Source organism: Netta rufina, assembly GCF_964035555.1.
Source record: "Netta rufina genome assembly, chromosome: W".
Taxonomy (NCBI): domain Eukaryota; kingdom Metazoa; phylum Chordata; class Aves; order Anseriformes; family Anatidae; genus Netta; species Netta rufina.
Genome location: NC_140139.1, coordinates 17,198,131 through 17,211,399, shown reverse-complemented (window position 1 = coordinate 17,211,399; position 13,269 = coordinate 17,198,131).

The window sequence follows — 13,269 nt, the reverse complement described above, 5'->3', positions numbered from 1 at the left end:
TTCCTGAGCATTCAGTTGAGATTGACACACATACAGTGGTTAATTTTTTTTCCTGAATGGACTGTTTAGTAGGATTAAGTGGTCATAGAGATGCTATCCACATCAGTGGATGTGCCAAAATGTTATTGGAAAGAATCTGATTTCAAAAATACTTTTTGCCCTACTTTTTTTCCCCAGTGGATGATGTCATCAAAATATTACAGGTGTTCAGGAGCATCATCCTGTTCCAAGGCAGTCTGGATCAGTCCATGGCAAATGGGGAGGGCTGTGTTTCCAGGGGAGGGCTGTGTTTCCACCCCTGGGACAGTTGATTCCAGGTGTACTGGACACCCCTCCAAGTGAAAGCAAACCGTGGCCTGCACTCTGCTGTCAAAAGGATTAAAAAAATGCATTAGCAATATTAATGGTCACTTGGTAGCCTTTTACTCCAGTTCATATTGAAGTTCTAGCGTGTTTGGCACAGCAGCAGTCAGCAGTAGCGTAACTTCATTCAGGCCACAATAGTCCACAATTAGTCTCATTAGACTTTCACACTGGCCACATCTCAGAAGATTATTCTGGGAGTTATTGAAAAACACCTAAAGGACAACGCAGTCCTTGGTCAGAGCCAACATGGGTTCACTAGGGGAAGGTCACGTACAACAAACTTAATTTCCTTCTATGACAAGATCACCCAGCTAGTTGACCAAAGGAAGCCAGTCGATGTAATCTTTTGGATTTCAGTAAAGCTTTCGATACTGTCTCTCACAGTATCCTTCTGGACAAAATGACCAGAATACAGTTAGATTAAAGCATAATAAGATGGGTGAAGAATTGGCTGACGAGTCGGGCCCAGAGGGTTCTTGTAAATGGGATTACTTCAGGCTGGCGATCTGTCACTAGTGGGGTTCGTTCCTCAGGGCTTCATTTTAGGACTACTCTTCTTCAATGTTTTCATAAACAGTTTGAATGAAGGACTTGAAGGTTTTCTGGGCAAGATCGTGGACAATACCAAGTTGGGTGGAGGTCCTGACTCCATGGAGGGTGGTAAGGCCTTGCAGAAAGATCTGGACAGACTAGAGAGCTGGGCAATTACCTACTCTATGAAATTTAACAAGAGCAAGTGCCGGGTCCTGCACCTGGGAAGGGGCAACCCTGGCTATACGTACAGACTGGGGCATGAGACACTGGAGAGCAGCCCCGCAGAGAGAGATCTGGGGGTTTTGGTCGACAGCAAGCTGAATATGAGCCAGCAGTGTGCCCTGGCAGCTGGGAGGGCCAACCGTATCCTGGGGTGCATCAAGCACGGCATTGCTAGCTGGTCGAGGGAAGTGCTTGTCCCACTCTACTCTGCGCTGGCACGGCCTCACCTCGAGTACTGTGTGCAGTTTTGGGCATCACAGTAAAAAAAGGATGTGAAACTATTGGAGAGTATCCAGAGGAGGGCTACAAGGGTGGTGAAGGGCCTAGAGGGAAAGACATATGAGGAGCAGCTGATGTCACTTGGTTTGTTCAGCCTGGAGAAGGGGAGGCTGAGGGGAGACCTCATTGTGGTCTACAACTTCCTCACGAGGGGGAGCGGAGAGGCAGGCGCCAATCTCTTCTCTTTGGTGACCAGCGATAGGACCCAAGGGAACAGCTTGAAGCTGGGACAGGGGAAGTTCAGACTGGATACCAGGAACAGGTTCTTCACCAAGAAGGTGGTCGAGCACTGGAACAGGCTCCCCAGGTCACGGCACTGAGCCTGCCAGAGTTCAAGAAGCATTTGGATAATGCTCTCAGACACATGGTCTGATTTTTTGGGTGGTCCTTTGGGGACTGAAGAGTTGGACTTGATGGTCCTTGTGGGTCCCTTCCAGCTCAGATATTCTATGATTCTATGATATGGGACTATTAAAGGGTGAGCTACTCTTGGTGATCACTCCTTGATTCTCAAGTTGATGAATGCGCTTATGGATGGGAATCAAGTAGTCTTGGTTGGTACGCTATTGCCACCAGTGCACTGCAGTGGTAGCAATGAACACCTGCTGTTCTTTGACTCTCAGCAACCCCACAACAGAAGGGTCCTCTGAGAGACCGGGCAAGGTGGACAACTGCTTAATGACCTCTGTCTCCAAGGCAGCTATGCCAAAAGCCCACCAGAACCCTTTTGGGTCCTTGAAATATCCTCTCCTGAGGTAGTCTATGCCAAGGATGCACGGAGCATCCGGGCCAGTCACAAGAGGGTGCTTTTGCCACTCATTCCGTTAGGATCACTTCAGCCTCCAATACAGTTAACTGCTGGGATCCCCCTGTCACTCCAGAGATAGAGATGAGTTCTGCCCCTTTATAGGTTGATGGTATGAGGGTACACTGTGCACCAGTGTCCACTAGAGCCTTGTACTCCTGTGGGTCTGATGTGCCAGGCCATTGAATCCACACAGTCCAATAAGCCTGACTGTCCCTTTCCTCCCCCTGGCTGGAGGCAGGGCCCTCCTAGTCCTGGTCATAGTATTCATTACTGTGTCTGGGGGACTGCCCGCTTGTTGCAGGAAGAACGGCCGAAAGCACGACAGACACCAGTATGGTCAGATCATGCTCCATTTTATTACCCGAATAGCCTGACTTTTATAGTGAACTTTACAGGGGCGGATAGTGTCTCACACAAGATTATTGGTCAGAAGCACTCAGACAAACAACTACAAGAAAACAACCCCACCTGCAAGAAAACAACCCCCTTGTGATTAGCAGTCACGTAGACCTTATCCTTGAAGCCAACTACTGGCAACAATATTTTTCTAAATTCCTCAATTGGGCGATGTGGGAACACTGTCATAGGAACTTCTCATAGGAGGGTCCAGAGGCACAGGATCAGAGCACCCTAACCTGTGTTCAGAGCTTATGGTTGAAAATATGTCTTTTTCTGCAGAGACATTCCAGCTTGATGGGTCAGACACGAGCTTCAGTGTGTTCTGAGAAAGCAGAGATTTGTCCTCTCCATCCTCAGTGAAGGTGTCATTGGCAAGGACGATGCTTGTTGTAGAGAAGACACGTTTGGTAGGTCTTGTTTGACATAGCTGCCTGAAACCAGGTGCAAGAAGCATAGATTTCTGGTCTATCTTCTCAGGTAAAGAAGTCTGTGTTGCTCTGGACTTCAGAGAATTACAGCTCCAAAGAGATTTAGAGGGAGAAATGCTGGTCATACCTTGCAATGTATCCTGAAGGGCTTTAATTTGCTCCATCAGCCTCTGATTACAGTTTTTCAGGTGGTAGTTTTCTAGCTCAAGCTCTCTCAGCTTAGATGTTACCCACTCCTTGATCTTGGCAGCTTCCTCTTGAACAATTTTGAGTTCCTCAGTCCTCAGCTGTTTCTGTTTTGCTAGCTGAGTCTCCAGTCTGTTAATCAGGTCTTGTTTTCTTTGTAGTGTACCCATCAGCTCCTTCAGTGAAGGTCGATTTTCGCAAGCTGCTGCTGCACCTCTCATTGGCAAAGCATCCTGAGTGGATTTATTTCTGCCTGGCAGCGGCACCGATGCTGGCAGCACAGCTTTATCAAGATTTTCCGGCGCGGGGGGTGGGGAGGGCAGCCCCCACTCCCCATCAGCACTCTGCTCCAATAGTCCCTCAGTTATTTCTGCTGCTGATTGCTTTATTGGAGAGGTCATACCCCGAACCGGGGTGGGTGCAGGAACCAATGATAAAGTTGTTCTCACTTCTCTAGCTTGTTAGTAATAGGTAATAAATTATATTAATCTCCCTACTCTGAGTCTGTTTTGCTTGTCATGATAATTGTTGAGCAATCTCCCTGTCCTTATCTCAAACTTTGAGCCCTTTTTCTTTGTATTTTCTCCCCGTTTCCCTTTGAGAGAATGGTTGTGGTGGAGCTCAGCTGCCCACCTGAGTAAAACCACCACAGCTGTTAATATTTACTGTGTTTTGATAATGATAATAATTTAGAAAGCAAATGTTTAACATGGGGACAGCTATGTGGATTATTGTAATAATGCACTAGGAAACAGTGCACCAACACACCATGGGGAATGCATATTCCTAGGGTGTGGGGAGCACCACAGCATGGTGACTGGCTTTAAGTGCAGACTACTAACTGGTGAATTAATTGGCCTCTTCAGGAACCTACTTGGAAGAATCCCAAGGGTTAGGGCCCTAGAAGGAAGGGGGATCCAGAAGAGCTGGTCAGTATTCAAGCATCACCCCCTCCAAGCTCAAGATCAATGAGCAAGAAGGTAAGGAAAGGGGGCAGGAGACCTGCATGGATGAGCAAGGAGCTCCTGGCTGTTATAAATTAGACCACACAATTTACTGGTCTATTGAAATTATTTTATTAATCAAGTAAGCAGACACAAGCAAAACAGCGCTGGGCGGCTGGGGAGTCTCCGCTCTGCAACAGCACGCAACTTCCCTTTCCAGGGTTGCTGTTTTATAGCAGTCGAGTTCCAGCTTATCGGGACTTGTTGAACTGGCTGAGGCTGCGCAGTCTATTGTTGAGAGGGGGGTCGTTGTTCTTCTGCTGGTGATCACGCGTTGTGCTCGTGTTCAGGTGGGGGTAGTGAAGCGGTGAACAGGATGTCTGGTTTCACTCAAGGATGTTTACCCAATACCCCCTCCTGCTATCTGCTTGCTTAATCCTCCCCTTTACCAAGGCTGTTAAATTTTACAACCTTATCTCCTCAGCAGATTTTCCAAATTCCTCAAAGACAATGAACAAACCCCCACTAATTTATCACACTGGCAAAGCTCAGTCAGAAGAAGGAAGTATACAGCATGTGGAAAAAGGGATAGTCCACTAGAGAGGAATATAGGGACACTGTCAGAGTATGCAGGGATGTGACAAGAAAGGCCAAAGCCCATATGGAATTAAAGCTGGCAAGGGATGTCAAGGACAATGAGAAGGGCTTCTTCAAATACATCAGTAGCAAGAGGAAAACTAGGGAAAATATGGACCTGCTGCTGAGTGGGGCAGGTGCCCTGGTAATGAAGGATACAGAGAAGGCAGAGTTACTGAATGCCTTCTTTGCTTCTACCTTCAATGGTAAGACCAGACCTCAGGAATCTCAGACCCTGGAGACAAGGGAGGAAGTCTGGAGAAAGGAGGACTTTCCCTCGGTCAAGGAGGATCAGGTCAGAGATCATTTAGGCAAACTTGATACCCACAAATCCATGGAATGCACCTACGAGTGCTGAGGGAGCTAGCCAATATTATTGTTAGGCCACTCTCCTGAGGACCGGAAGAAATCCAGTGTCACTGCAGTCCCCTAGCAGGGCTAGGGAGGTGATCGTCCCCCTGTACTCGGCTCTGGTGAGGCCGCACCTTGAGTACTGTGTTCAGTTTTGGGCCCCTCGCTACAAGAAGGACATGGAGATGCTTGAGCGGGTTCAGAGAAGGGCGACAAAGCTGGTGAGGGGCCTGGAGAACAAGTCCTATGAGGAGCGGCTGAGGGAGCTGGGCTTGTTCAGCCTCGAGAAGAGGAGGCTCAGGGGCGACCTTATCGCTCTCTATGGGTACCTCAAGGGAGGCTGTAGCGAGGTGGGGGTTGGCCTGTTCTCCCACGTGCCTGGTGACAGGACGAGGGGGAATGGGCTTAAGTTGCGCCAGGGGAGTTTTAGGTTAGATGTTAGGAAGAACTTCTTCACTGAAAGGGTTGTTAGACATTGGAACAGGCTGCCCAGGGAAGTGGTGGAGTCACCATCCCTGGAAGTCTTCAAAAGACGTTTAGATGTAGAGCTTAGGGATATGGTTTAGTGGGGACTGTTAGCGTTAGGTCAGAGGTTGGACTCGATGATCTTGAGGTCTCTTCCAACCTAGAAAATTCTGTGATTCTGTGATTCAAAAAGGGCAAGAAGGAGGACCTAGGCAACTACAGGCCTGTAAGCCTCACCTCCATCCGTGGAAAGGTGATGGAACAGCTAATCCTGAAGGTCATCTCCAAGCATGTGGAGGATAAGAAGGTGATCAGAAATAGTCAGCATGGATTCACCAAGTGGAAATCAAGCTTAACCAATCTGATAGCCTCCTATGATGGGATAACTGGCTGGGTAGATGAGGGGAGAGCATTGTTTGTGCTCTACCTTGACTTCAGCAAGGCTTTCAACACTGACTCCCATAACATCCTCATAGCCAAGCTCAGGAATTGTGGGATAGATGAGTGGACAATGAGGTGGGCTGAGAACTGGCTGGATGGCAGAGCTCAGAGGGTTGTGGTCAGCACTGCAGCCTAGTTGTAGGCTGGTAGCTAGCAGTGTCCCCCAGGGGTCAGTACTGGGTCCAGTGTTGTTCAACTTATTCATCCGTGACCTGGATGATGGAATAGAGTGCACCCTCAGCAAGTTTGCTGATGACACAGAACTGGGAGGAGTGGCTGATACCCCGGAGGGCTATGCTGCCATTCAGAGGGACCTGGACAGGCTGGAACACTGGGCAGTGAGGATCCTCATGAAGATCAACAAGGGCAAGTGCAGGGCCCTGCACCTAGTGAAGAATAACCCCATGCACCAGTACAGGTTGGGGGCTGACCTGCTGGAGAGCAGCCCTGTGGAGAAAGACCTGGGAGTCCTGGTAGACAGCAGGTTAACCATGATCCAGCAATGTGCCTTTGTGGCCAAGAAGGCCAATGGTATCCTGGGGTGCATTAGGAAGAGTGTTGCCAGCAGGTCAAGGGAGGTGATCCTCCCCCTCTACTCAGACCTGGTGAGGCCTCACCTGGAGTACTGTGTCCAGTTCTGGGCTCCCCAGTACAAGAGGGACTTAGAACTGCTGGAGTGAGTCCAGCAGAGGGCTATGAAGATGATTAGGGGACTGGAGCATCTCTCATATGAAGACAGGCTGAGATAACTGGGCCTGTTTAGCTTGGAGAAGAGAAGACTGAGAGGGGATCTTATCAATGTATATAAATATCCAAAGGGAGGGTGTCAAGAGTATGGGGACAGACTTTTCAATCATGCCCAGCAATAGGACAAGAGGCAATGGGCACAAACTGAAAGAGTTTTCAGATGGAACTAAAACAGTTCCATCTGAATATGAGAGGGCACTTCTTTACTGTGAGGGTGACAGAGCACTGGAACAGGTTGCCCAGAGAGGTTGTGGAGTCTCCATATCTGGAGATACTCAAAACCCTCCAGGATCCCATCCTGCGCAATGTGCACTAGGTGATCCTGCTCAGCAGGGGGGTTGGACTAGATGATCTCCAGAAGCCCCTTCCAACCTCAGCCATTCTGTGATTCTGAGTTTCTGTGATTCTGTGACTGTACAGAGTTTGCAGTTGGTGATAACACGGATTTGTGATGGGAATTATGCACTTCACTCGTAAGAGAGAAGCAGCACTGTGTTTATTAATGAAAATAGTTGTTTAGCAAGGTGTAATCATGAATAATTGCTTCATTGAAGCATAATGATTGCTTCACTAAGGGCAAATCGTGCCCAACAAATTTGATGGCCGCCTATGACGGGGCCACAGCATTGTTTGGTAAGGGAAGAGTAACCAATGTCATCTACTTGGTCATATTCAAAGCATTTGATACTCTACTGCACAACATCCTTGTCTCTAAATTAGAGAGACAAGGATTTGAGAGATGAACCACTCGGTGGATAAGGAATTGGTTAGATGGTCATACTCAAAGAGCTGTGGTCAGTGGCTCGATGTTCAGGTAGAGACCAGTGATGAGTGATGTCCCTCGGGTTGGTACTGGGATCGGTGCTGTTTAACATATTTGTCGGTGACATGGACATTGGGATTGAGTGCACTCTCAGCAAGTTTGTTGATGACACCAAGCTGTGTGGTGTGGTTGATGTCCTGGAGGGAAGGGATGCCATCCAGAGGGACCTAGACAGGCTTGAGAGGCAGGCCTGTGCGAAACTCATGAAGTTCAACAAGGCCTTGAGTTTCACATTCCCCACAAGCTCCACCTTTTTGGTGAGAAAGAGGTCCAGCATAGCACCGCTCCTCAATGGCTCCTCTATCACTTGGAAAAGGAAGTTATCATCAGTGCATTCCAGGAACCTCCTGGATTGCCTGTGCCATGTTGTGCTGTCCCTCCAGCAGATATCAGGGTGTTTGAAGTCCCCCATGAGGACCAGGGCTTGTGAATGTGAGGTTGCTCCTATCTGTCTATAGAGGGCCTAATCCACTCAGTCTTCCTGGTCAGGTAGCCTGTAACAGACCCCCACTCTGATGTCCCCTGTCACTGCCCTCCCTTTAATCCTGACCCATAAGCTCTCTGTCAGCTCCTTATCCATCCCCAGGCAGAGCTCCATGCACTCCAGCTGGTCATTCACATAGAGGGTGACATCCTCACTTTGTCTCCCCTGCCTGTCCTTCCTAAAGAGCCTGTACCCTTCAAAAGTAGCATTCACTGATAAGTTACAGCATTAGTAAGGAAGAGTACTGGCATTAGCTTTGACCTGTTTGTAGAAACTCTGACATAGAGAGAAGAGGACTTGTTGTTTAGCAAATGCTAGCCAAAATGTTCTAGCGTTGTCATTTAACCCAGCAGGCAGCTAAGCACCACACAGACATTTGCTAACTCTCCCAACACCAGTGGGAGAGAATTGGAAAAAAAGTTAAAAGCTTGTGAGTTGAGATAAAGACATTTTAATAGAACAGATAAGGAAGGGAAAATAATAATAATGATAATAGAATATACAAAGGAAGTAATGCATGGTGCAATTGCCAACGACTCACTGACCAATGCCGAGCCCGTCCCTGAGCAGCGGCCCCCCAGTTTTATTGTTCTGCATGATGTCATATGGAATGGAATATCCCTTTGGCCAGTTTGGGTCAGCTGTCCTGGGTCTGTCCCCTCCCAGCTTCTTGTGCATCCCCACCCTCCTTCCTGGCAGGACAGGACGAGAAACTGAAAAGTCCTTGGCTTGGTGTAAGCACTGCTTTGCAACAACTAAAACATCAGTGTGTTATCAGCATTATTCTCATCCTAAATCCCAAACACAGCACCATATCAGCTACTAGGAAGAAAATTAACCCTATCCCAGCTGAAACCAGGACAATATCCACACCTTAATCCATACCATCTATGTCACACTCAGGTCCCACACACTGCAAAATTAATCACCACCTTTCCTGTCCTTTGATATATAGACACACACAGTTATCATTCTCTTAGTGTATGGGATATCCATCTAAAATGTTGTGTGTTTACGTGGCAAAAATTTGTTAGTGGGGGACTGCAGGGGTGGCTTCTGTGAGAAGAGTCCAGAAGCCGTCCCATGTTAGATAAGGGCCAGTTTCAGCCGGCTCCAAAGGGACCTGATGCTCGCCAGAGCTAAATCAATAAGCAATGTTGTTTGCGCCTCTGTGAAAGCATATTTAAGAAAGGAATGTGGTGGTTTTACTTGGGTGGGCGGCCGAGCTCTACCACAACCGCTCTCTCACTCCCCCTCCTCAAAGAGGAACAGGGATGAAAATACGATGAAAAGGGCTCAAGGGTTGAGATAAGGATGAGGACATAGTACAGTCATCATCGTGATGGACACAACTGACTCAGCATAGGGAGATAGTAAGATTTATTACCTATTACTAACAAGCTAGAGAAGTGAGAAACAAAGGAAAGAAACCAAAAGCACCTTCCCCCCCATCCACGCTCTTCCACCTCCTCCCCCCGAGCGGCACAGGGGAACGGGGGTTATGGTCAGTCTATAGCTCTTCTTCTTCGCGACTCCTTCTCGATCACTCTCGTCCCCTGTACTGTGGAGTCCCTCCCATGGGACGCAGTCCTTGCTGAACTGATCCTACGTGGACTTCCCACAGGCAGCAGCTCTTCAAGAATTGCTCCAGATATGGGTCCGTACCACGGGGTCCATCCCTCAGGAGCAAACTGCTCCAACCTGGCTCCCCCGATGGGCAGCAGCTCCTGCCAGATCACCTGCTCCTGCGTGGGTCTAGCCTCTCCACGGGCTACAGGCCCAGCCTGAAGTCTGCTCTGGTAGGGGCTCTCCACAGGCCGCAACCCCCTTCAGGCCAGATCTACCTGCTCCACCATGGTCTCCTGCACGGGCTGCAGCGTGGAAATGTGCTCTGATGTCTTCTTCCATGGTCTGCACAGGGACAACCTGCTCCACCACGGTCATCTCCACAGGCAACAGGGGAACTTCGACTCCGGCACCTGGAGCACTTTCTCCTCCTCCTTCTTCACTGACCTTGGTGTCTTCAGGGCTGTTTCTCACTCCTTGCTCTCCTAGCTGCTGTTGCTTGTCTTTTTTCCCCTTTCTTAAATATACTCTTACATATACGCAAACAGCATTGCTCAGTAGCCTCATCTCTGGCCAGCAGAGAGTCCCTTTTGGAGCCAAATGAACTGGCTCTTATCTAACATGGGTGTAAGAACTGAAGTTGTATTTTTGCAGTGGAAAATTCTACTAACCTTGCGTATTCAAATCCATCTCTAGAACCCCAGTACCAACCTCAAGTTTCTCCTGGGGCTTTCTGCCAGAGGCTCCAGGTGAGGCCATGCTCCCCAGCTGCAGTGTAAAGTAGGTTTTGCACAGCTGGTCAGGTATGGACAGGCCCAAGGGCTGCCACACAAAGTTTCTCCTGTTTGATTTGTTAAAGGCCTGTTGTTGCTCAGGGCCCGACTTGAAAAAGTTTGTCTTTCGAGTCAGTCGATATAGAGGACTCACAAGCTGACTATAGTCTGGAACATGCATTCTCCAGAACCCCACAAGACGTAGGAAAGCTTGTGTTTCCTTTTTGTTAGTTGGCAGAGACATAGCTGTTATTTTGTTGATCACTTCCATTGTAATGTGGCAACATCCATCTTGCCATTTTACCCCCAAGAACTGGATTTCCTGTGCAGGTCCTTTGACCTTCCTCTGTATAATCGCAAAAACAGTTTTCAAGAGAATTGGTGCTCCATCACCCTCACTGTGAGGAAGTTCTTTCACATGTTGGTGTGGAACTTCCTGGGCTCCATTTTGTGGCCATTGCCCCTTGTCCTGTCCCCACAAACCACTGAAAAGTGGTTGGCCATATCACTTTGTCTCCCACACTTAAGGTATTTATAAACATTGATAAGATCCCTTCTCAGTCTTCTTTTCTCAAGGCTGAACAGACCCAGGTCTCTCAGCCTTACCTTATAGGGGAGATGCTCCAGGTCCTGTATCATCTTTGTGGCCCATCACTGGACTCTTTCCAGGAGATCCCTGTCTTTTTTGTACCAGGGAGCCCAGAACTGGACACAGTACTCCAGGTGAGGCCTGCCCAGGGCAGAGTAGAGGGGGAGGATCACCTTCCTTGACCTGCTGGCCACACTCCTTTTAATGCACACCAGGAACCTGTAAGGAATGGTCCAGCAATTTGTGTCAATAGAGGGTTTGAAGGGTAAACCTTGAGTCTCTGATATCAGGGGATAAGAGAACAAAGGGGTTTCAGAATAACTGCTAACTATTGTAACTATTGCATGGGACGCTGCGCAAGTCTCTGATATCCAGCCAAGAGATTAAGGAGAAAGAGGAACCTGAAGGACAAAGCCTGGGAGGAAGACTACAAGCCTTCAGCATGAGAGACCCCCAGAGGGACCACCGGAGACTGATACACATGCGCCAGTGGGAGGGTTCGGATTCCGGGAAATAATTATAATAACCCTGCCTTTTCTAGAAGTAGTAATGAATATGTATTAGCCTAGGAGCCTAAAAAACAGTCACCTGATGTAACGTGTGTGCGTGTTGGAGGAGCCCAGACTCCCCACGCACCCAGCGCTGTTTACTTGCCTTTTATTAACCCCATAAATAAATCTTATAAAGCTAAATTGACTCGGAATTTATAACAATCCCATTCACCTTCTTGGCCACCAGGGTACACTGCTGGCTCATGGTCAACCTGTCGTCTACCAGGACCCCCAGGTCCTTCTCCGCAGAGCTCCTCTCCAGCAGGTCATCCCCCAGCCTGTACTGATACATGCGGTTGTTCCTTCCCAGGTGCAAGACTTTGCACTTGCTCTTGTTAAACCTCATTTGGTTACTTCCTACCCAGCTCTCCAGCCTGTCCAGGTCTCACTGAATGGCAGCACAGCCTCCTGGCGTCAGCCACTCCTCCCAGCTTTGTATCATCAGCGTACTTGCTGAGGGCAGACACTATTCCCTCATCAAAGTCATTGATAAAGATGTTGAACAAGACTGGACCCAGCACCGACCCCTGGGGAACACCGCTAGTCACAGGTCTCCAGACAGACTGCACCACCGATCACCACTCTCTGAGCTCGGCCAGTCAGCCAGTTCTCAACCCACCTTACTGTCCACTCCTCTATCCCACACTTTCTCAGCTTTGTTTGCAGGATGTCGTGGGAGACAGTATCAAAAGTCTTGCTGAAGTCAAGGTAGATGACATACGCTGCTCTCCCCCCATCAACCCAGCTGGTGATGCCATCATAGAAGGCAATGAGGTTGGTCAAGCACAATTTCCCCTTGGTGAATCCATGCTGACTACTCCTCATAACCTTCTTCTCTTCCAATTGCTTGGAGATGGCATCCAGAACAAGCCGACCCAACACCTTTCCAGGGACAGAGGTGAGACTGACTGGCCTGTAGTTTCCCAGATCCTCCTTCTTGCTCTTTCTGAAGACCGGAGTGACTGGCTATCCTCCAGTCTTCAGGCACCTCTCCTGTTCTCCAAGACCTATGATAGAGAGCAGTTCAGCAATCACCTCTGCCAGCTCCCTCAGCACACGTGGATGCATCCCATCAGGGCCCATGAATTTGTGTGCGTTGATCCCACACAGACACTCCCAGACCACCCCCTCCTCAAACAGAGGGGAGATCTCCGTTTCCCAGACTCTTTCTCCTCCCTCCAGGGTCCAGGAGTTACAAGGGGGAGTCTTTGAAGCAAAGACCGAAGCAAAGAAGGTATTCAGTATCTCTGCCTTCTCAGCGTCCCCTGTTAACAGGACACCTCCCTCATTCAGCAGGGGACCCACATTATCCCTGGTCTTTTTTTTTCTTTTCTTTTTTTTTTTTTTTTTTACTGTTTACATACTTAAAGAAACCCTTCTTATCTCCTTTATCTCATTTGCCAGCTTCATCTCCATGTGGGCTTTAGCCTTCCTCATCGCAAATGGTTTCCACCCTTGGAGCAGTCGATTCCAGGTGTACTGGATGCCCCCCCAAGTGAAAAAAAGCTGTGGCCCGCAGTCTGCTGTGAAAGGGATGGAGAAAAATGCATTAGCGATATCAGTTGTTGCATACCACTTGTCTGCCTTTGACTCCAGCTCATATTGAAGTTCTAGCATGTCTGGCAAAGCAGCACTCAGCGGGGGCTTGACTTCATTCAAGTCACGATATTCCAATGT